This window comes from Pseudophryne corroboree, chromosome 3 (assembly GCF_028390025.1).
Source record: "Pseudophryne corroboree isolate aPseCor3 chromosome 3, aPseCor3.hap2, whole genome shotgun sequence".
Classification (NCBI taxonomy): Eukaryota; Metazoa; Chordata; class Amphibia; order Anura; family Myobatrachidae; genus Pseudophryne; species Pseudophryne corroboree.
The window spans coordinates 560,220,403-560,243,279 of NC_086446.1; the positions used below are offsets into that span (position 1 = coordinate 560,220,403).

A 22,877-nucleotide genomic window follows, 5' to 3' on the forward strand; every position below is an offset into this window, starting at 1 on the left:
CACACAGCCGCCCGGACAGGAGAGAAGAAAAGCGCAGCGGCATGGGGGGGGAGAAGGAGGAGGAGGGAGGTGGAGCCGCAGCAGCGCTGTTTCATTGGTTGAGGTGCTGCTGCTGCTGTCCCTCTGCTTCACTATAGGCTGTCTTCCGCCGCTGTGAAGTGCATCCCAGCATTCACAGCGGCGGAGAAGAGCCTATAGTGAAGCAGAGGGACAGCAGCAGCAGCGCCTCCACCAATTACACAGCGCTGCTGCGGCTCCCTCCTCCACCTAACTCCTCCTCCTTCTCTCCTGCCCGGGATCTCTGGAGAAGCTGCACCGAGGAGCCTGTGCCACGGCAGAGGGTAAGTATAATTCATTCATTCTTTCTTTCTTTCTTTCTGTGCAAAAAGGGGGACTGTCTGCTGTAATGTGTAAAAAAAGGGGGAATCTGCCTGACGTAAAGTGTAAAAAGGGGGAATCTGCCTGCCGTGATGTGTAAAAAGGGGACACTGTCTGCCGCAATGTGTAAAAAGGGGACGCTGTCTGCCGTAATGTGTAAAAAGGGGACTCTGTCTGCCGTAATGTGTAACAAGGGCACGCTGTCTGCCGTAATGTGTAACAAGGGCACGCTGTCTGCCGTAATGTGTAACAAGGGCACGCTGTCTGCCGTAATGTGTGAAAAGGGCACGCTGTCTGCCGTAATGTGTAACAAGGGCACGCTGTCTGCCGTAATGTGTAACAAGGGCACGCTGTCTGCTGTAATGTGTAAAAAGGGCACGCCGTCTGCCGTTATGTGTAAAAAGTGTACGCTGTCTGCCGCTATGTGTAACAAGGGCACACTGTCTGCCGTTATGTGTAAAAAGGGGACGCTGTCTGCTGTTATGTGTAAAAAGTGCACGCTGTCTGCCGCTATGTGTAAAAAGGGCATGCTGTCTGCCATTTTGTGTAAAAAGGGGGACGCTGTCTGCCGTAATGTGTAAAAAGGGGACGCTGTCTGCCGTAATGTGTAAAAAGGGGAATCTGTCCGCCGTAAGGTCTAAAAGGGTCTCTACCTGGTGCAGTGGTGCTACTGTGCGGCGTAATTTGAATAATGGAGACTACTGTGCACCGTTTTATGAATTGGTATTATTTTGTGGCCACACCACTTCCCCACGAAGCCACGCCCCTATGTATTTTTGCGCACGCCTACGACACGCACTGCCCCTGTTTTGCATGCAGGGGTGGGGCTCTGATGCCGTTTCTTGCACAAAGTGCTAAAATGTCTAGTTACGGCACTGTTGCTAGGTATCCATTTCTCTGGCCCTGAGCAGGTCCCCCTCACCAGATCCTCTCCAGGGGTGAGGGAGTGGACTTGGATGGGATGGAGGGGGGGCCCAAAGCATTTTGTCGCACCTGGGCCCACCGCTCGCTAGTTCCGCCACTGATATAGGCTGTACACTGTAATGCAGATTGTACACTGTAATGTACTGTAAGTTGTACATTGTAATATAAGCTGTACACTGTAATGCACTGTAGGTAGTACACTGTAATGTAGGCTGTATACTGTAATGTACTGTAGGCTGTACACTGTAATGTAAGCTGTACACTGTTATATTGGCTGTACACTGTAATGCAGATTGTACACTGTAATGCATAGAGATGTGGACCGGAAATGTTTCGGGTTTTGTGTTTTGGTTTTGGATTCGGTTCCGCGGCCGTGTTTTGGATTCGGACGCCTTTTGGCAAAACCTCCCTGAAATTTTTTTGTCGGATTCGGGTGTGTTTTGGATTCGGGTGCTTTTTTACAAAAAACCCTCAAAAACAGCTTAAATCACAGAATTTGGGGGTCATTTTGATCCCATAGTATTATTAACCTCAATAACCATAATTTCCACTCATTTTCAGTCTATTCTGAACACCTCACACCTCACAATATTATTTTTAGTCCTAAAAATGCTGCATTGTACTACTATACTGCTCACAAACAATGCACTACACTACAGATATGGATACTTGAAGTGACACGGAGCTGCAAGATACAGCAATGGCCTACCGTACAGTACTACTATATATATATATACTGGTGGTCCACAAAATGCTGCACTGTACTACTATACTGCTCACATACAGTGCAGCACAGATATGGATACTTGAAGTGACACAGAGCTGCAAGATACAGCAATGGCCTACCGTACAGTACTACTATATATATATATATATATACTGGTGGTCACCAAAATGCTGCACTGTACTACTATACTGCTCACAAACAAAGCAGCACAGATATGGATACTTGAAGTGACACGGAGCTGCAAGATACAGAAATGGACTACTGTACTGTACTACTACTATATATATATATATATATATATATATATATATATACTGGTGGCCCCCAAAATGCTGCACTGTACTACTATACTGCTCACAAACAATGCAGCACAGATATGGATACTTGAAGTGACACGGAGCTGCAAGATACAGCAATGGACTACTGTACTGTACAACTATATACTGTTGGTCCTAAAAATGCTGCACTGTACTACTATATATACTGCTCACAACAATGCAGCAGAGATATGGATACTTGCAGTGACACAGAGCTGCAAGATACAGCAATGGACTATTGTACTGTACAACTATATACTGTTGGTCACCAAAATGCTGCACTGTACTACTATATATACAGCTCACAACAATGCAGCACATATATGGATACTTGAAGTGACACGGAGCTGCAAGATACAGCAATGGACTACTGTACTGTACTAGTATACTGGTGGTCACCAAAATGCTGCACTGTACTACTATATATAATATATATATATAGTATATACTGGTCACACAACAATGCAGCAGATATTGAGCACTGATGATCAGGATACTGTCTAGAACTGAGTCTGACACGGAGCTGCAAGATACAGCAATGGCCTACTGTACTGTACTACTATAATTATATACTGGTGGTCCCCACAATGCAGCACACTGAGCACAGATATTTGCAGCACACTGAGCACAGATATGGAGCTTTCAGGCAGAGAACGTAGATATTTGCAGCACACTGAGCACAGATATGGAGCTCTTCAGGCAGAGAACGTAGATATTTGCAGCACACTGAGCACAGATATTTGCAGCACACTGAGCACAGATATGGAGCTTTTCAGGGAGAGAACGTAGCCACGTCCTCTCCATTCAATCTCCAATGCACGAGTGAAAATGGCGGCGACGTGCGGCTCTTTATATGGAATACGAATCTCGCGAGAATCCGACAGCGGGATGATGACGTTCGGCCTCGTTCGGGTTAACCGAGCAAGGCGGAAAGATCCGAGGCTGCCTCGGACCCGTGTAAAATAGGTGAAGTTCGGAGGGGTTCGGATCTCAACGAACCAAACCCGCTCATCTCTAGTAATGCACTGTAGGTTGTACACTAATGTAATGCAGATTGTACACTGTAATGTACTGTAGGCTGTACACTGTAATGTAATGTAGACTGTACACTGTAATGTACTGTAGGCCGAACACTGTAACACAAGCTGTACACTGTAATATAGGCTGTAAACTGTAATGCAGAATGTACACTGTAATGCACTGTAGGTTGTACACTGTAATATAATGTAGGCTGTAAACTGTAATGTACTGTAGGCTGTACTCTGTAATGTAAGCTGTACACTGTAATATAGGCTGTACACTGTAATGCAGATTGTACACTGTAATGTACTGTTGGCTGTACTCTGTAATGCAAATTGTACACTGTAATGCACTGTAGATTGTACACTGTAATATAAGCTGTACACTGTAATGTAGGCAGTACACTGGGGAGGCATTCAATTTGCTGGCTATTGGGATCCCGGCTGTCAGGATACTGAAACTGTTATCCCGACACCTGGTGGAATAACGGTAGTCGGAATCCTGACCTCCGCCCGGTATCCCCACTTGGGTGGTGGTCCACGTCACCACCCAAGGGGGAATATTACCCTGTGGTGACCGAAGCTGCGCTCGCCAAAGGATCCCGGCGTGTCTCCTGCCCGCCGGGATCCAGACAGCCGGCATATCATACTGAATCCATACACTGTAATGTAAGCCCTACATTGTAATATAGGCTGTACATAGGGATTCGGTATGATACAGTATACTGGCGGCCAGGATGCCGTCCATCAGTATAACGACCACGGCATCAAGGCCACCAGTATGCCGGCAGTGAGGCGAGCACAGTAGCTTGCTGCACTCACCACAGATTATATTCTACCTCTATGGGTGCTGTGGACACCCACAGAGGGAGAACAGCCTGTGTCGCAGGTATTCCGGCGCCGCCATTTTTCCACTTGTCGGGATTCGTGCGTCGGTATTGCGATCGCCGGGATCCCAACAGGCAGTAACTGATTTCCATACACACTAATGCCGGCTGTACGCTGTACACTGTAATGCAGGCGGTACACAGTAATGCAGGCTGTACACTGTAATATAGGCTGTACCCTGTAATGTAAACGGTACACTGTAATGCAGGCTGTACACTGTTATGTAAGCGGTACACTGTAATGCAGGCTGTACACTGTAATGTAAGCTGTACACTGTAATGCAGGCGGTACACAGTAATGCAGGCTGTACCTTGTAATCAGTAGCGGCTCTTGCCACGGGCAAGCAGGATTTTTGCCCGGGGCACCGATGTCCTCAGGGCACCACTGCGGAGGCAAGAGCCCTACTGCCGCTGCCGTGCACCTGACATCATTGCGCACCACACAGCATTGTGGGAGCAGATGCTAGAGGTCATAATTGACCTCTAGTGTCTGTGCGGTGTGCGACGTCATGACGTCTCTCCCATAGATCCGAGGAGTGGCGTACGGAGATGGAGGACAGCAGGAGCGGGGCTGGTGAGTATTTTTTTTTCCAGCGCCGCTACTAGGGGCACAGGGGGTACATCTACTGAGCGCACAGCAACAGGGGGCAAAACTACAGGGGCACAACTACTGATGGCACAGCAACAGGGGGCAAAACTACAGGGGCACAACTACAGAGGGCACAACAACAATGTCACAACTGAGGGCCTGAGCTGACGGGAGGCAGCCTCAGTTGTAGGGGCTGAGATGTAACGGAACCTGGGAGGTTGTATCAGACCCCTAGACATGTAAGTAACATGTAGAATAACTGCCCGAAGGCGTGACCACGACAACCAGGATAAAAGTCAATGATGTTTATTATGACAAACTCCGTAACACAGCAGCAGTAAAGGAAACATAAAAGTCAACAGAGGATAAATACAATTCCTGGGTACTACAGGGTGGCAAGGGCCACAGGCACTGGTAGTGTGAGACAGTTCTTATAATCTTCTAGTTGGAAAGTCCTTACCAGGCCTGACTGTAGCAATGGAGAGAACCCAGGATCGTACCAGCAGGTGTTCCAGGAAAAGGCTGGGCTGCTGAAGATAAAACGGCTGCTGTGGATACTGGCTGGAACCAGACTGTTGTTGGTACGGAGTGGATACTGGCTGGAACCAGTTAAATAATAAACGAACTTGAGAGCGATGAAATAATAATGAAGTTTGGAGTTTGAGAGCGGTGAAATAATAATACCGGTGGAGAGTGGTAAACTGCAGAAAGGACACCGGCCCTTTAAGAGAAGCTGTACACTGCTGGAAGCTGGGCTGGAAGCAGGTGATTGTTGTAACTGGAAACAGGTGAGTCCAGAATGGATCGGAGAGTCAGGCTACACCGCAGATGGAATGCTGGTGCGGGTCTCTATAGCAGAAGTCTGGAGACAGGAGCTGGAACCTGGAAGACAACCACAGGAGAGAGACAAACTGGAACTAGGTTAGACAACCAAAGCACTGACGCCTTCCTTGCTCAGGCACAGCTTACTTATACCTGCAGCAAGGAAGGGGTTGGCTAGGCAATTATGCAAATCAACAATACAGACAGCAGATTGGTGGAAATGATCAGATGACAAAATCCAAGATGGCTGCGCCCATGCAGACACTTGGAGGGAAGTTTGGTTTGTAATCCATGTGAGAATTGAAACAGTAATGGCGACGCCGGCCACAGGAGACAGGAGACGCCAGACTGACAAGCGCACATTTAACCACGCGGGCACAGCGGAGGCCGCGGCTGATGAAATCACCACTCTGACATTCTGCATGTGGAAACTCAGGAACAGCGGGATCCGGTCCTGGAACGCTGAGCCAGCCTTAGGAGGCATCTGAAGGGTAAGTAATGGCGTCCAGATACCCGGATCGGGACAAACAAGGGGCAAAACTACTGGGGGCACAACTATTGAGGGCACAGCAACAGGGGACAAAACTACAGGGGCACAACTACTGAGAGCACAGCAACATGGGACAAATCTACAGGGGCACAGCAACAGGGGGCAAAACTACAGGGGCACAACTACTGAGGGCACAACAACAGAGGGTAAAACTACAGGGGAACAACTACAGGGGCACAACTACTGAGGGCACAGCAACAGGGGGCACAACTACTGAGAGCACAGCAACAGGGGGCAAAACTACAGGTGCACAGCAACAGGGGGCACAACAACAGGGAGCACAACTACGGAGGGCACAGCAACAGGGGGTAAAATTACATGGGCACAACTGCTGAGGGCTTAGCAGCAGGGGGCACAGCTACATGGGGCATAACTGTGACCACGCCCCTTCCCTATTTTTGCCACGCCCCTATTTTTGCCACACGCACTACCCCTTTTTTCCTATTGGGGGGGTGCAAAGGAAAATTTCGCCTTGGGCGCCACAAGGTCTAGAACTGGCCCTGATTGTAATGCAGGCTGTACACTGTAATGTAGGCTGTACACTGTAATGCAGGCTGTACACTGTAATGCAGGCTGTACACTGTAATGTAGGCTGTACTGTAATGTAGGCTGTACATTGAAATGCAGGCTGTACACTGTAATGTACGCTGCACACCAAGGGTGTCAAACTCGCGGCCCGATGGTCGCATGTGGCCCATAATTCATCCTATTGCGGCCCGCAGGCAGGGGTCCTTTTGGAATGATTCGGCTTGCAGCTTGGAGTGGTGGGCATGGTATACCATGAGAGCTCGAGACGTTACCGGTAGGCGTGACCAGAGGACGGTCCGCCCTTCTTCCTGTTCAGGACGTCACTGGGGGTCCCCAATGCAGATGCCACACAGTGCCTCAGCTGCTACCGGTAAGATACAGTGATGCTGCGGGGCAATAGAGGGTGTAAGGAACGACTGGCGGACATAGTGCTTGTACTGGCAAGGCATTGGACTTCATGTTATTACTGCTGGTTTGTCCTGTCTGGTGTTATGATGTGGGGGGGTGTGGATGAGGCTGGTATCATGATGTGGGATGGATGTGGTGGTGGAGGCCCAGGCTGTGGGGGGGGGGGGGATGATGCTGGTGTCATGATGTGGGGGGGATGAGGTTGGTGTCATGTTGGGGGAGGGGGACAGACTGTTGTCATGATACGGTGGGGGATCATGCTGGATCACTTTAGATGGGAGATCAGAGGAGCGATAACATTTGAATACCCCCTATGTGTAACTGGTACTATACTTGGAGAAATGTGTAACTGCCATTATAATGGCACTATACTTGGAGATTTTATGTGTACCTGGCACTATACAGGGGGACATTATGTGTAACTGGCACAATACGGGGGACATTATGTGTAACTTGTACTGTACTGGGGACATTATGTGTAACTGGCAATATACTGGGGGGCATTATATGTAACTTGCACTATAATGGGGGCATTACTTATAAATGGCACTATATGGGGGACATTATGTGTAACTAGCACTATAGTGGGGGTATAAAAACAACAGTATTCTGAAATCCAGTACAAAATAATCCGTTACCCAAAATGCTTCTGGTCCCAAGCATTTTGGATAAGGGAAACTCGACCTGTATATATAACTAAGCCCCCATCATTTATTTATTGATGTTGTGAGGATGAGTGATCTTGCTATGGTGAGTGCAGAATTTTCTGTTTGTATATATTTAAGTAGGTGGCCATGAGTGGAAAGTGCAGACATTGCACCCCGCTTCTGGGGTGGCGAGTGCTGTGGTTTTATGTTTGTTTGTTTGTGTATATATATATATATATATATATACACTGCTCAAAAAAATAAAGGGAACACTTAACACAATGTAACTCCAAGTCAATATCACACTTCTGTGAAATCAAACTGTCCACTTAGGAAGCAACACTGATTGACAATCAATTTCACATGCTGTTGTGCAAATGGAATAGACAACAGGTGGAAATTATAGGCAATTGGCAAGACACCCCCAATAAAGGAGTTGTTCTGCAGGTGGTGACCACAGACCACTTCTCAGCTCCTATGCCTTCTGGCTGATGTTTTGGTCACTCTTGAAAGCTGGCGGTGCTTTCACTCTAGTGGTAGCATGGAACAGAGTCTACAACCCACACAAGTGGCTCAGGTAGTGCAGCTCATCCAGGATGGCACATTAATGCGAGCTGTGGCAAGGTTTGCTGTGTCTGTCAGCGTAGTGTCCAGAGCATGGAGGCGCTACCAGGAGACAGGCCAGTACATCAGGAGACGTGGAGGAGGCCGTAGGAGGGCAACAACCCAGCAGCAGGACCGCTACCTCCACCTTTGTGCAAGGAGGAACAGGAGGAGCACTGCCAGAGCCCTGCAAAATGACCTCCAGCAAGCCACAAATGTGCATGTCTACTCAAACGATCAGAAACAGACTCCATGAGGGTGGTATGAGGGCCCGACGTCCACAGGTGGGGTTTGTGCTTACAGCCCAACACCGTGCAGGACGTTTGGCATTTGCCAGAGAACACCAAGATTGGCAAATTCGCCACTGGCGCCCTGTGCTCTTCACAGATGAAAGCAGGTTCTCACTGAGCACATGTGACAGAGTCTGGAGACGCCAAGGAGAACGTCCTGCTGCCTGCAACATCCTCCAGCATGACCGGTTTGGCAGTGGGTCAGTAATGGTGTGGGGTGGCATTTCTTTGGCGGGCCGCACAGCCCTCCATGTGCTCGCCAGAGGTAGCCTGACTGCCATTAGGTACCGAGATGAGATCCTCAGACCCCTTTTGACCAAATGCTGGTGCGGTTGGCCCTAGGTTCCTCCTAATGCAAGACAATGCTAGACCTCATGTGGCTGGAGTGTGTCAGCAGTTCCTGCAAGACAAAGGCATTGATGCTATGGACTGGCCTGCCCGTTCCCCAGACCTGAATCCAATTGAGCACATCTGGGACATCATGTCTCGCTCCATCCACCAAGATGCACCACAGACTGTCCAGGAGTTGGCAGATGCTTTAGTCCAGGTCTGGGAGGAGATCCCTCAGGAGACCATCCGCCACCTCATCAGGAGCATGCCCAGGCATTGTAGGGAGGTCATACAGGCACGTGGAGGCCACACACACTACTGAGCCTCATTTTGACTTGTTTTAGGACATTACATCAAAGTTGGATCAGCCTGTAGTGTGTTTTTCCACTTTAATTTTGAGTGTGACTTCAAATCCAGACCTCCATGGGTTAATACATTTGATTTCCACACAAGGTCGAGCAACTCTTTTCCGTCGCTCTGTTGATCGGTGAGTGATTGACATGAAGTGGGCGTTTCTGGGAGGTAACTGACCGTTTTCCGGGAGTGTGCTAAAAAACGAAGGTGTGTCAGGTAAAAATGCAGGTATGCCGGGGGAAACGGGGGAGTGGCTGGCCGAACGCAGGGCATATTTGTGACGTCAAAACAGGAACTAAACAGACTGAAGTGATCGCAAGGAAGGAGTAGGTCTGCAGCTACTCTGAAACTGCTTGTAAAAAAATTCACCCCATTCTGCGATCCTTTCGGTCGCACTTCTGCTAAGCTAAGATACACTCCCAGAGGGCGGCGGCTTTGCATTTGCACTGCTGCTAAAAGCAGCTAGCGAGCGATCAACTCAAAATGAGGGCCATTAGACTTAGACCTTGATCATTCAGCCCAATTGGGATTTTGAGTTTGACATGCCTGCTGTACACTATAAAGCATACCTCCCAACTTCTGTGACAGCTCAGGAGGGACAACAACGTGCGCAACCAGAATTGGGGGACGTGGCCTCACTGTAAGGGGCGTGGTCTCACTGTAAGGAGGCGTGGCCTCGTGGCAAGAATCACGATCGCTAGCCATGCCACATTTATGTCACTATGGGGGCATGGACAGCGTTCAGTGAGCTGCTGGCCATGCCCCGTCCTTCCCTGTTGGGGAATAGATGTTGTGCACATCCGCACAGCATCTATTCACTGCTGCTCTGCTCAGAGCAGCCAGTGACAGGGGGGATCTCCCAACTGCTCTCTCCCCCCACTGTGTGATATTTGACCCGCATGTGGGACAGCAGGACAGACCGTGGATAACGCGACTGTTCCGACAAAATCGAGACAGGTGGGACGTATGGTAATTTATGCTGTACACTGAAATGCAGGCTATACGCTGTAATGTAATGCAGGCTGTACATTGTAATGTAAACTGTACACTGTAATGCAGGCTGTGCACTGTGATGTAGGCTGTACACTGCAGATACTGCTGGATATAGTGGTCAAATAACTGTTACGTATATAATACTGTAGGTGACAGACTAATGGAAAAAGGCCATGCAGCCCTCAACAATGAAGATATGTGAAAAGAGAAGATCCGGTCGGGATCCCGGCAGTCGCATTACCAACGCCAGGATTCCAACACTACTTGGAATGCTGACTTCGGCATCTCTAATAGGTTCAACTGCCTGATGCCGGAATCTCGGCCCTCGGGATCCCAAACTAGCAAGTGTCGGGACTCTGGACAGGTAAACCAAGGGTGGAAGGTAAGGTTTAGGCTGTCAAGGGATGGGTTAGGCTGTGGAAGGGGAGTATATAATTAGGCACACCACCCTAGGGGGTTTAAGGCTTAGGCTGTCTAGGTACGGATTAGGCTGCGGGCCGGGGGGTTAGGTTAAAACTGTGGGGAGGGGGGTTTATAATTAGGCACACCACGCTGGGTTAGGCTACAGGGGGTGGAGGGTTAGAGTAGGATGCAGGAAGAGGGGGTTAGGTTCAGGCATCACCATGGAGGGTTAGGCTGCGGGAGTGGGATGTTTAGGTTTAGGCTGTGGAGAGGGAGGGCTAAGGTTAGGGAGCCATGTGGGTAGGGCTTAAAGTTGTCCTGGAAAGGTGGTGGAACTCATTTCCCCCACCACATACCCCCTTCTATTAGGCAGAGCCAGGGCCAGTGCTCGGGTTTTCGGCACCCCTCTGCAAGCTATAAATTTATGCCCTACCTCCCATACTTCATAATGAGACAGTGCACACTGAAGGTGCGTGTTGCAAAAAAGGGGTGTGGTCTCACAAGGAAGGGGCATGATCACACAATAGCACCTCCAATTAAAATTATGCCACACAGTAGCACAATCGTATTCACATCACACTGCACGTAGTGCCCCGATTCATATTACACCACATAGTAGTGCCCCCTACTCACTTTACTTCACACTTGTGCCCTGTATTCATGGTACGTCACGCTGTAGTGTCCCTTATTCACATTACACTACACAGTAGTACCCCTTACACATGTTATGACACTCAGTAGTGCCCCTTATACAAAATGTCCACAGCAGTAGTGGCCCTTACACATAACGCCCACAGTATTGCCCCTTGTACACATCTCTGCCTCTGTTACTCCAGCAGCTCACCTTCCATGTCCCTCCTGCAGCTTCATGCCCTGTGTCCTTCTCACCTTGTATTCAGCATGCACAGAGTTCACTTCAGCAGTGGTGATGCCATGACATTACATACACTGTGCCAGAAAAGGAAGCTGCTGAGACCTAAGCATGTATGAGTACTAGCAGTGGCGAGCTGCAGGTGAAAGAGGACCATGGAGCCATCAGGATCTGAGGAAGGGAGAGGTAGCTTCAGCTCATCAGTGACACTAGCACCGCCTGCATCTTTTGGCGTGGATGGCCAACTTTTCTGTTGGAATTACAGTACTGTGCAGGGTCATGGCAGAGGTGGAACCTACCACTATAAGTGGTGGACCTTAGTTCCACCCTGTTCCCCCCCACTTTAACCCCTGCATGTGGGGAAGGTAAGTATACTTACCATTCCCTGTTGGGATTCTGCTCATCAGGATGCTGCTGTCGGTATTCTGACAGCCGGCATCCCAATCACTGGTATTCCATATTGAACCCAAAAATAGATTGCGTAAAACCATGTAAAATAAAAAGTGTATTGAAGATGATGAACTAATAAAATATGGAAAAAGTAAAATAAGTTATACAGAGGGTAGTCACACAATTATACAGAGGATAGTCACACAGATTGCTATTACTAGCTCCATGATCACACCACGAGCACCCTGCATCCTGCAATTTCGGGAGATCCCCTCCCTGTTGGCAGCTCTCCATGTGCCGTCCCACACCTCACTTACTGCTAGGGGGAACCTGCTGAGCTGTTCCCGGAGCCACAGGCGGTTGATCTTTATCGCGGCCTGCTTCCATGGGTGGGGCCACAGGCTGGATCTTTAGTCCAGCTGCCATGTCGTCAAAAGTTTTCTCTGGCATTTAATCAGGAACTGGTTCCAGTCCGGTAGATGTCCAGACCTCCTGCTACCTGCTGTGTGTGTGGCTCTTATTTGATCTGAGCCGGTCCAGGCAACTACACCCTTCCCTGACAGAACCCCCATCTTGGCTGGCCCTCCTGCCATGGTGGCTACTCGCTTCATCGTCCTGCAGGCTGGGTAAGTCACATTCCCAGCTGCATCGATGTCCACTAGAGATGGCTACTGAGTGCATGTCTCAATACAAGTTGATTTAAATCACTCAAAGTTTGGTGTGTTGAGACAGCCACCAGTAGCCTCTCTCAGTCACAGTGATTGGGTGGCAGCACTCCCAGGTGCCACCCCCCCCTGGAAGGGAGTAGTGTGATGCTGCTCAGGGTCAGGGCTGCTGCTGTGCCTGACTGCCTATGAGATACACTAGTGCAGACTCAGTGAAGACGAATCAGATTAATTTATCCATTTGGATTCATTCAGTGCAGCCAAATAGCTGACCCACTACCAGAGGTCTGAGTCACACCCTCCATGAGTCCCGGCACTGCCAGCAGTCTCTGCACTCACTCATGCACACACTGCATGTGCACAGTTTGCAATGCACTCCAAAGGAGCTGTGTGCTGAGACACTGTTCTGAGACGCTCCACTGAGCTAAGTCATGTGTCTCTACTCATTTCAATGTATCTCTTTGCCCACGACTGATGTTCACAGCTCCAGGGGCTCCTTGTCACATGCCACCACTGATCCTGCTGCAAGCTGCATTATTGGAGATGCTCCCATTCGTTTCCCGATCTCCTAGACTACCAGCCTGCTAGCTGCATTGCTGGAGATGCCTCTATTCACCTCTCTGTTTCCACATGCCTATCCCTTGCAGCTGCCCAGTGGCCTCACATCACCCCTGTCTGCAGGTATTGGCCCCGTCACTACATTCAGGCCTATGACAACTTCAGACCCCTACAGGTGAACAAGGAGTAGAGGGGGGAGCCACAGCTTTTCTCCATCATGGACTATGCCCAGACAGCATTAGTTTGCTTAAGTTACTGGCCACTCCTTCTCGCTGCACTGTCCAACATTCACTGCCATGCTTACTGCATTACTTTTGTCTACCAACCACTATCACTCTGCCTACCATTATTTCTTCCCTAGCTACTGCTTTTGCTTCACCATGTACTTCCACCCCACTGTATTTATGCCTGTATGCTGTACCTTCAGGGGGAGAATGTACTACATGTGGATGTTCTCATACAGTGTATATAATACTTATATACCAGTGTCAGTTTTCCTACTTATGCCCTGGGTCCTTGCACGGCTTATCTCCCACAGTGTATTCTTTGCAGTGTGCCCAACATGGCTGCCTCACCTGGTACACTCATGGATGGGATGAAAAATACAAGGACTTGACAGTACTAAGATAGTGGAGGTGGTGGCTAGCGCTAAGACACTGGGGTTGGTCCTAACCCTAACAGTGGACCCAATACTTACCTTTGTGATGTCGGCATTTGGTGTTCCGGCGTCAGGATTCTGAGTGGTGTTGTGATTCTGGCATTAGTCACATGACTGCTGGCATCCCGACTGTCAGGATAGTAACTGCATCCCCAGATCAGGAAGCGCAAATTTGTTCAACAACAACCATAGACTGACCCAGCTCTCCATAGGCTTGTAACTGAACTAGGTCATCCATTTACATTGCACCATTACCAAGCTCCGACCCTGATAGTTACCTGGGTCATATTTCCAGGTAACTGCACCCAGCTTATGTCTCTAGAACATTTTTCCACTGAGCCATGACCCGAGTAGACCCAGCAATGACCCAGGTTACTGCGGCAGTGGAAAAACGGTATTAATTATTTCTTAATTCAACTTTTTGCTATTTGCAGTACCCCATGAAATTAAACTTTACATTCACACATAACAGGAGAAAAAAGGCAAAGTCATAATTTTGAAAAGGTCCAACAATGGAAAGACTGATATTCTTACCATTCCTGGGAGATAACCCGCACCAAGATTAAGATCATTATTATGTAAACAGAAATTGGGGTACCTTCTCTTGTATCTAATTAACCCAAATTTTGGAAATATATTGTAGATGAGTCCAAAAAGGTAAATAGCTAAAGGTTCTGATGGTGCTACCAACTGGTTTAAATTGAAATACAGTATGGGGGCAATTCAGACCTGATCGCTCGCTAGCAGTTTTTTGCAGCGCTGCGATCAGATAGTCGCCGCCTACAGGGGTGTGTATTTTAGCTGTGCGAACGCATGTGCTGCCGAGCAGTACAAATAAACTTTGTGCAGTTTCTGAGTTAACCAGTACTTACTCAGCAGCTGCGCTCATTTCAGCCTGTCCGGGACCAGAATAGACGTCAGACACCTGGCCTGCAAACGAAATTGATGGCTTAAATGCCTACATATACTAAAGATAATGTTATGATTATAATTGTTTATGATATTAAGACTGAAGATGTACTTTTTCAAATGCATCCAATCAGGGCCGTTTCTAGACAATTTGGCTCCCAGTGCGAGATTTCAAAATGCGCCCTCCCCCCCCCCCCCCATTGCTATAAAAAAAAATTGCGTGCCCCCCCCCATATAGCCAGAAAAAAAGCATGCGCGCGCCGAAGGCGCGCGCGCTCCCGACAAGGCTGTGTGGCCTGATTAAAATGGGCGTGGTCTCATTACAGTGGGCGTGGCCTCGTCTGATATCACACCCACCACAGGGGGAAAAAATAAAAATAAAAAAGTCCCCTTTTTACACATTACACCAGGCAAGTGTCCCCATATTACACAGCGCGGCAGGCAGGTGTCCCCATTTACAAAGTGCGGCAGGCAGGTGTCCCCATTTTACACAGTACGGCAGGCAGGTGTCCCCATTTAACAAAGTGCGGCAGGCAGGTGTCCCCATTTTACACAGTACGTAGGCAGATATCCCCATTTTACACAGTACGCAGGCAGGTGTCCCCATTTTACACAGTACGCAGGCAGGTGTCCCCATTTTACACAGTACGCAGGCAGGTGCCCCCATTTTACACAGTGCGGCAGGTATCCCCATTTTACACAGTGCGGCAGGTGTCCCCATTTTACACAGTGCGGCAGGTGCCCCCATTTTACACAGTGCGGCAGGTATCCCCATTTTACACAGTGCGGCAGGTGTCCCCATTTTACACAGTGCAGCAGGTGTCCCCATTTTACACAGTGCGGCAGGTATCCCCATTTTACACAGTGCGGCAGGTGTCCCCATTTTACACAGTGCAGCAGGTGTCCCCATTTTACACAGTGCGGCAGGTGTCCCCATTTTACACAGTGCGGCAGGTGTCCCCATTTTACACAGTACGCAGGCAGGTGTCCCCATTTTACACAGTACGCAGGCAGGTGCCCCCATTTTACACAGTGCGGCAGGTATCCCCATTTTACACAGTGCGGCAGGTGTCCCCATTTTACACAGTGCGGCAGGTGCCCCCATTTTACACAGTGCGGCAGGTATCCCCATTTTACACAGTGCGGCAGGTGTCCCCATTTTACACAGTGCAGCAGGTGTCCCCATTTTACACAGTGCGGCAGGTATCCCCATTTTACACAGTGCGGCAGGTGTCCCCATTTTACACAGTGCAGCAGGTGTCCCCATTTTACACAGTGCGGCAGGTGTCCCCATTTTACACAGTGCAGCAGGTGTCCCCATTCAGGGCCGTTTCTAGACAATTTGGCTCCCAGTGCGAGATTTCAAAATGCGCCCCCCCCCCCCCCCATTGCTATAAAAAAAAATTGCGTGCCCCCCCCATATAGCCAGAAAAAAAGCATGCGCGCGCCAAAGGCGCGCGCGCTCCCGACAAGGCTGTGTGGCCTGATTAAAATGGGCGTGGTCTCATTACAGTGGGCGTGGCCTCGTCTGATATCACACCCACCACAGGGGGAAAAAATAAAAATAAAAAAGTCCCCTTTTTACACATTACACCAGGCAAGTGTCCCCATATTACACAGCGCGGCAGGCAGGTGTCCCCATTTACAAAGTGCGGCAGGCAGGTGTCCCCATTTTACACAGTACGGCAGGCAGGTGTCCCCATTTAACAAAGTGCGGCAGGCAGGTGTCCCCATTTTACACAGTACGTAGGCAGATATCCCCATTTTACACAGTACGCAGGCAGGTGTCCCCATTTTACACAGTACGCAGGCAGGTGTCCCCATTTTACACAGTACGCAGGCAGGTGCCCCCATTTTACACAGTGCGGCAGGTATCCCCATTTTACACAGTGCGGCAGGTGTCCCCATTTTACACAGTGCGGCAGGTGCCCCCATTTTACACAGTGCGGCAGGTATCCCCATTTTACACAGTGCGGCAGGTGTCCCCATTTTACACAGTGCAGCAGGTGTCCCCATTTTACACAGTGCGGCAGGTATCCCCATTTTACACAGTGCGGCAGGTGTCCCCATTTTACACAGTGCAGCAGGTGTCCCCATTTTACACAGTGCGGCAGGTGTCCCCATTTTACACAGTGCGGCAGGTGTCCCCATTTTACACAGTACGCAGGCAGGTGTCCCCATTTTACACAGTACGCAGGCAGGTGCCCCCATTTTACACAGTGCGGCAGGTATCCCCATTTTACACAGTGCGGCAGGTGTCCCCATTTTACACAGTGCGGCAGGTGCCCCCATTTTACACAGTGCGGCAGGTATCCCCATTTTACACAGTGCGGCAGGTGTCCCCATTTTACACAGTGCAGCAGGTGTCCCCATTTTACACAGTGCGGCAGGTATCCCCATTTTACACAGTGCGGCAGGTGTCCCCATTTTACACAGTGCAGCAGGTGTCCCCATTTTACACAGTGCGGCAGGTGTCCCCATTTTACACAGTGCAGCAGGTGTCCCCATTTTACACAGTGCGGCAGGTATCCCCATTTTACACAGTGCGGCAGGTGTCAAGTGGGAGGAGGGAGGGAGAGAGAGAGAGAGAGAGAATACTTACAACTTGCCGCTCTTCGGGTCCCGCGCGCCGGCCGCCTCCTCCGTCGATGGTTATCTCCAGTCCTCTCCTCCCTCTCTCTTCCCCCCGAGCGCTCCTGCTCGGGGGGTGGGGCTTCGCGGAATGACGCGTTTGCGTCGTGACGTCACGACGCAAACGCGTCATTCCGCGAAGCCCCGCCCCCCGAGCAGGAGCGCTCGGGGGGAGAGAGAGGGAGGAGAGGAGTAGTCACAAAGTGCCGCGGCGGGCGCCCCGTGCGGTTGCACGGCTCGCCCGCCGCTAGAAACGGCACTGCATCCAATGCATTTAAGCCATCAATTGATATTAATATAGGGGATTTTAAATCCATAATAAAGATAATATTTTAGCTGGGTTATGTGCATCCAAGTTGTACTTGGCTTCATCTTCTTTTCCCCTATCTATTGGCATTTGACAACAAATTCATAATTTTATTTGCAGTAATAATCGCAGTACTGACTGTACTTTGGACATATGCGAAATATGATAAAGTAAGAAAACTGCTCATTTTCAAAGTTTAATTTAGAGTTAATCTCACAAAATTGAGAAAATGGATAACTGTTTACCATTTATTTAAGTAATTGCATTGGAGATACACATTCCTGTTAGTTTTGAACAATATAACATTTTAAGGGGCAGTTTTCAGCTTATTGTACAAAAGTTTAGAAAAAAGTTTCTACCAATATTTATGGATCAATAAATAGAATGGAGGAGTGAAATCAGAAATCTGTTTAATAATCACTGAGTTAACACATTAATGGACCCCATACTGCTGTGGTGATGTAGCTATCCATGTATCAGGGCCGTAACTAGGTGTGTGCGGAGGGGGCACCGCACATATCACTGCAAGGCAGGGGGCGCTGTTGGCGGGACTTGTTAATTATCTGTTTTAAGTACTTTCACTTGCAGCTTCCCTCCTTTATGAATACCAACATCTCCGGACCTCCCCTGTCTCCTATTCTCACCCTTTCTGTTGCTAATAGCTATATAGCATTCATGAACTCAACTTCTTTATTATTCAGTCACACTGTCCTTTATTACATTTCAAGATGCTGACATACCCGGGGTTCAAACCCAATACATGTGGCATTGCAGTCAGACAATCTATTCAATGAGCTGCAGTATCTGTCATTGCATAGAAAGGTAGATAATTCTAAGATAGAGAATTCAACTATTTGAAGCTTACCTTGTACTTTGTGAAAAAATTGATCAGCATTGTGGCTGAGCAGATCTATGTAGTGTGTGGCTGCAAGGGAATGGAAGTGTGGCTGCACACTACATACTGTAGACACCAATTCTCTCTCTGGCACAGGGCACCAAAAAGTCTAGTTACCGCTCTGTCGTGTATTGTATCCTGAAAGGCAAACATCAGCCACTAGAAGTTTAAGGAATGTGCATAAAATTGAGACAATTTTTTATGGGACGCACACAAAGGTTTTTTTTCCGATGTAATCACTAAAACATATGTAGGTTTGTCACCTCCAAAAGGAGAACTCTTACTTATTCCAGTAATTTCAATGCTTTCAAATTAAACACCTTATAAACTGCATGACAGCATCAACCATATATTTTTAGAAGGTGGATGTGTACTTAAATATGTGGGATAAAATGAAATATCATTAAAAGTTGAGAGCACAGGAGCACATATGAAATATGAAGAACAAAATTGAAACTTATTAAACCCCAAAACATTTCCTACAGTAACACAACACTACTGTTCATAGTTTTTTTTTTTTATATTAGAAAGCAATAGAAGATGTAACAGGGAAAGGAGGGGAGGGAACCAGGGAACCACCCACCCAAAAAAAAAAAAAACGCTCTAGGGCAGTGGTTCCCAAACTGTTTGCCGTGGCTCCCTGAGGTGTCTCGGGACACTTGCAGGGGTGCCCTGGATTGGTGGTGCAGGACCGATTCAAAATTATTTATGGTCAATATAATAGGCAAAACTAGTGCTAGTAGCTGTCAGTCATAAAATATGGGGACAAACAGAAGCAAATCCTGTCCCTCACCACACAACCGACCCTAAGGATGACATATAAACACAATCTACTTAATTTAATATTTCTTTCTAAATTTCTCAATAAGAAATTTTTGGCCTAGTGGTGCCGTGAGAAAAAAACTGATACTCTAGGGTGCCCTGATTCAAAAAAGTTTGGAAACCACTGCTGCAGGGGGTATATTTACAAAATATTGGGCTTTACACCCAATCATTAAAATATATTATCGTTGCTATTCACAGCATTAAGAAATTGCCATTTGCCCAAATGTACTTAAATTTACATGCAGGGACAGGGGCTGCAAAATGTGTAAAGAAGTAAAATGATCGCAAAGCAATAATTTCACTTCTACTTTGGAGATGGGGACGTTCTATGTATGTGCGGTATACTGACTACGTATGCCATTGCCAGGTTTTCCCAGTGATTTCTGTGGAATGTAGCCTGCAGTCTACTATAGGATAATGCCATCTGAAGATGGCATTACCTATTAAGGCTAGCTCCAAAAACCCATGGGGGTTGCTGCTGCTGCTGCTGTTAGAAAAATAGAAAGATCGCTTGCTGAGGTCCATCCATGGTATATTGGAGGGATATGTAATGTTTGCAGGTCTCCAACAAATATTATTTTATAAATAGAACCATCTAGTCACAAATATAAAAATGATAGTCAAGAAATAGATGTTTGTATAGAATGTGATACATTTTGTTTTTTGTTTTGTTTTTTTGCAGTTTTGTTCTTTACATGCACACACATATATTGGAGATGTGCGTGGACCTTTGTGTTTTGGTTTTGCTTTTCGGTTCTGGCAAAACCACTCTCAAGTGTTTTTTTGTCCAGATTATGATTTAGTTTCGGTTTTGGATTTCTTGAAAATTTATAAAAACAGCTTAAATTATGTAATTTTGACCTATTTTTGTATTAGTATTGAATTGTTAACCCCAATGACATTAATTTCCAGTAGGGTGAGCGGGTCCGGTTCTCTGAGAACCAAACCCCCCCAAACTTTGAGATCTGAGCCCAACCCCAGAGTCAGGCTCGGTTTTGAGAGCCTGACTCGGATCCAAAAACAAGGCAAAACCTCAGGATCCCGCTGTCGGATCCTGAGATTTTGGCTTGGACGCAGGTCTCCATAGTAACCTATGGAAGACCGCTGATTGGCTGATAGAGCATCTGGCTCTCAGCAAATCAGCATGGCCCCATAGGGTATGATGGGCAAGGTGGATGCCCCCACAATGCTAATAGCACCACCGCCCACACTGCCGACACTCCCACACTGCTGGCATCCTCGCACTGCCCATACTGCTGGTACACCTGCACTGAGGACACTGCTGGCACTCCTGCACTGAGGATACCTCCAGCACTCCTTCATTGCCAACACTGCCAGCACACCTGCACTGAGGGCACCTCTGGAACTCCCGCATTACTGACACTGACAGCACCCCTGCACTGAGGACATCACTGGGACACCCGCACTGCCAATACCGGCAGCACCTTTGTAGTGATGCCACCGTTGGCACCCCTGCACTGAGGACACCACTGGGACACCCACACTGCCAGCACTCCTGTAACGAGAACACTGTCAGCACCCATGCACTGAGGACACCACTTGGGCACCTGCATTGCCGATACTGCCGACACCCCTGAATTGAGGACAGCATTGGCACCCCTGCAATGAGTACACCACTGGGACACCTACATTGCTGACAATGCATGAACCCCCCACTGCCAATAGCCAGCATACCCACATTGAGGACACCATCAACACCCTAACACTGCCAACACTGTCAGTCCTCCCACATTGAGAAAACCGCCGGCACCCCGCATTGCCAGCACCACCAACATCCTCGCACTGAGGACACTGTTGTAACCCCCCACTGCAGACACTGCCGGCATTCTCACTCTGCCAACACACCCTGGCTCCCCTGCATTGATGACACCCCTGCACTGCTGACAGCCTTGCACTGAAGACAATGCCGACATCCACTGCCACAGTAACTGCACTATTGTTGTATCCGACTGGTCCGACCTGCACTGTATCCAACCCACTGTAAACTGCACTGTATCCAAACCACACTGTATCCAACATGCACTGTTTCACCCTTCACTGTACCCTGCACTGTAACCAACCAACACTGTATCCTACCCGCACTCCGACCTGCACTGTATCCGACCCAAACTGTATCCCACACTGTATCTGACCCAAACTGTATCTTGAACTGTATCCGAACTTGCACTGTAGCTGAAAGCGCACTGTGTCTTGCACTGTATCTGACCTTGCACTGTAGCCATTGCACACTGTATCAGACCTGCGCTGTATCCAACCTGCACTCTGACCTGCACTGTATCCAACCTGAACTGTAACCTGCACTGTATCTGACCTACACTGTATCCAACCCACATTGTATGCGACCTGCTCTATATACAACCTGCAATGAATTCCACGTACACTGTATCCGACCTGCCCTGTATCCACCTGCAATGTATCTGACCAACACTGTAACCTGCATTGTATCCAACCTGCTCTGTATCCAACCTGCACTGTAACCCACACTAATTCTGACCAGCGCTGTATCCGACCAGCACTGTAACCTGGTCAATATTTAACTGTGTGTCCCAAAGTATTCCCGCACTGTACTACGCAGGTACATAATGCTGTTTTTTGTGATTGGAGAGATTTTGAGGAGCTGCTCAGCAAAAAAGTCTGCTTGATTAGGGCTTTACATGGGCACAGAGTGCCAGTCATCAGTGACCCAGGGCCCCCAGGTGGTAGGTACAGACTGGGCACTGAGAATAGGCATGTGCACTTGTGTAGGAGGCATCAATGTCTGCTGTTGCTATTTTACACATGGTTTTGTTTGTTTTTTCTCTGCTGTTTGGTAACTAGTTTAGAGCAATGATATTGTACACACAATTCTCAGGAAATATCCGTGTTGGATTGTTTTCTATTGATAGTACTTGTGAGTTGGTTCAATTGGTTATTGCTAATATATTACTAATTTGTAAAACATTTTTAAACAGAAATAACTGCCTTGTGTTTGTGCCGCTGCTCTGTTGCTTAGCCAGGCTTTGACCTATGTTGGTGAGGTGGTCGAAATAGACTGCAAATGAGTGGAAATGAATTTTATTGAGGTTAATAATACTGTAGGAACAAAAATACTCCCAAATTCTGTAATTTTAGCGGTTTTTATGATTTTTGTAAAAAAAAAAAAAAAAATCCAGATCCAAAATCAAAACCGCAATGGCAGTTTTGGCGAAACCAATCCAGATCCAAAACACGAAGGAGATACAGATCCAAAACCAAAACACAAAATCTGAAAAATGGCCCGGTGCACACCCCTAATTTCCAGTCAGTTTTGTCACATTACACAGCACAGTAGTGTGTCCGTTAGTAGCGTCCGTTAGTCACATTACACAGCACTCCTGCATTGCCAACACTGCCGGCACAC

At 48.1% G+C, this 22,877-nt stretch overlaps 1 long non-coding RNA gene across 1 annotated transcript in view; it reads right to left on the minus strand.

Moving 5' to 3' along the window:
- Positions 1–22,877, minus strand: part of LOC135058021 (uncharacterized) — a 134,774-nt gene that overhangs the window by 53,742 nt on the left and 58,155 nt on the right. The gene's annotated exons all lie outside the window — the stretch shown is intronic.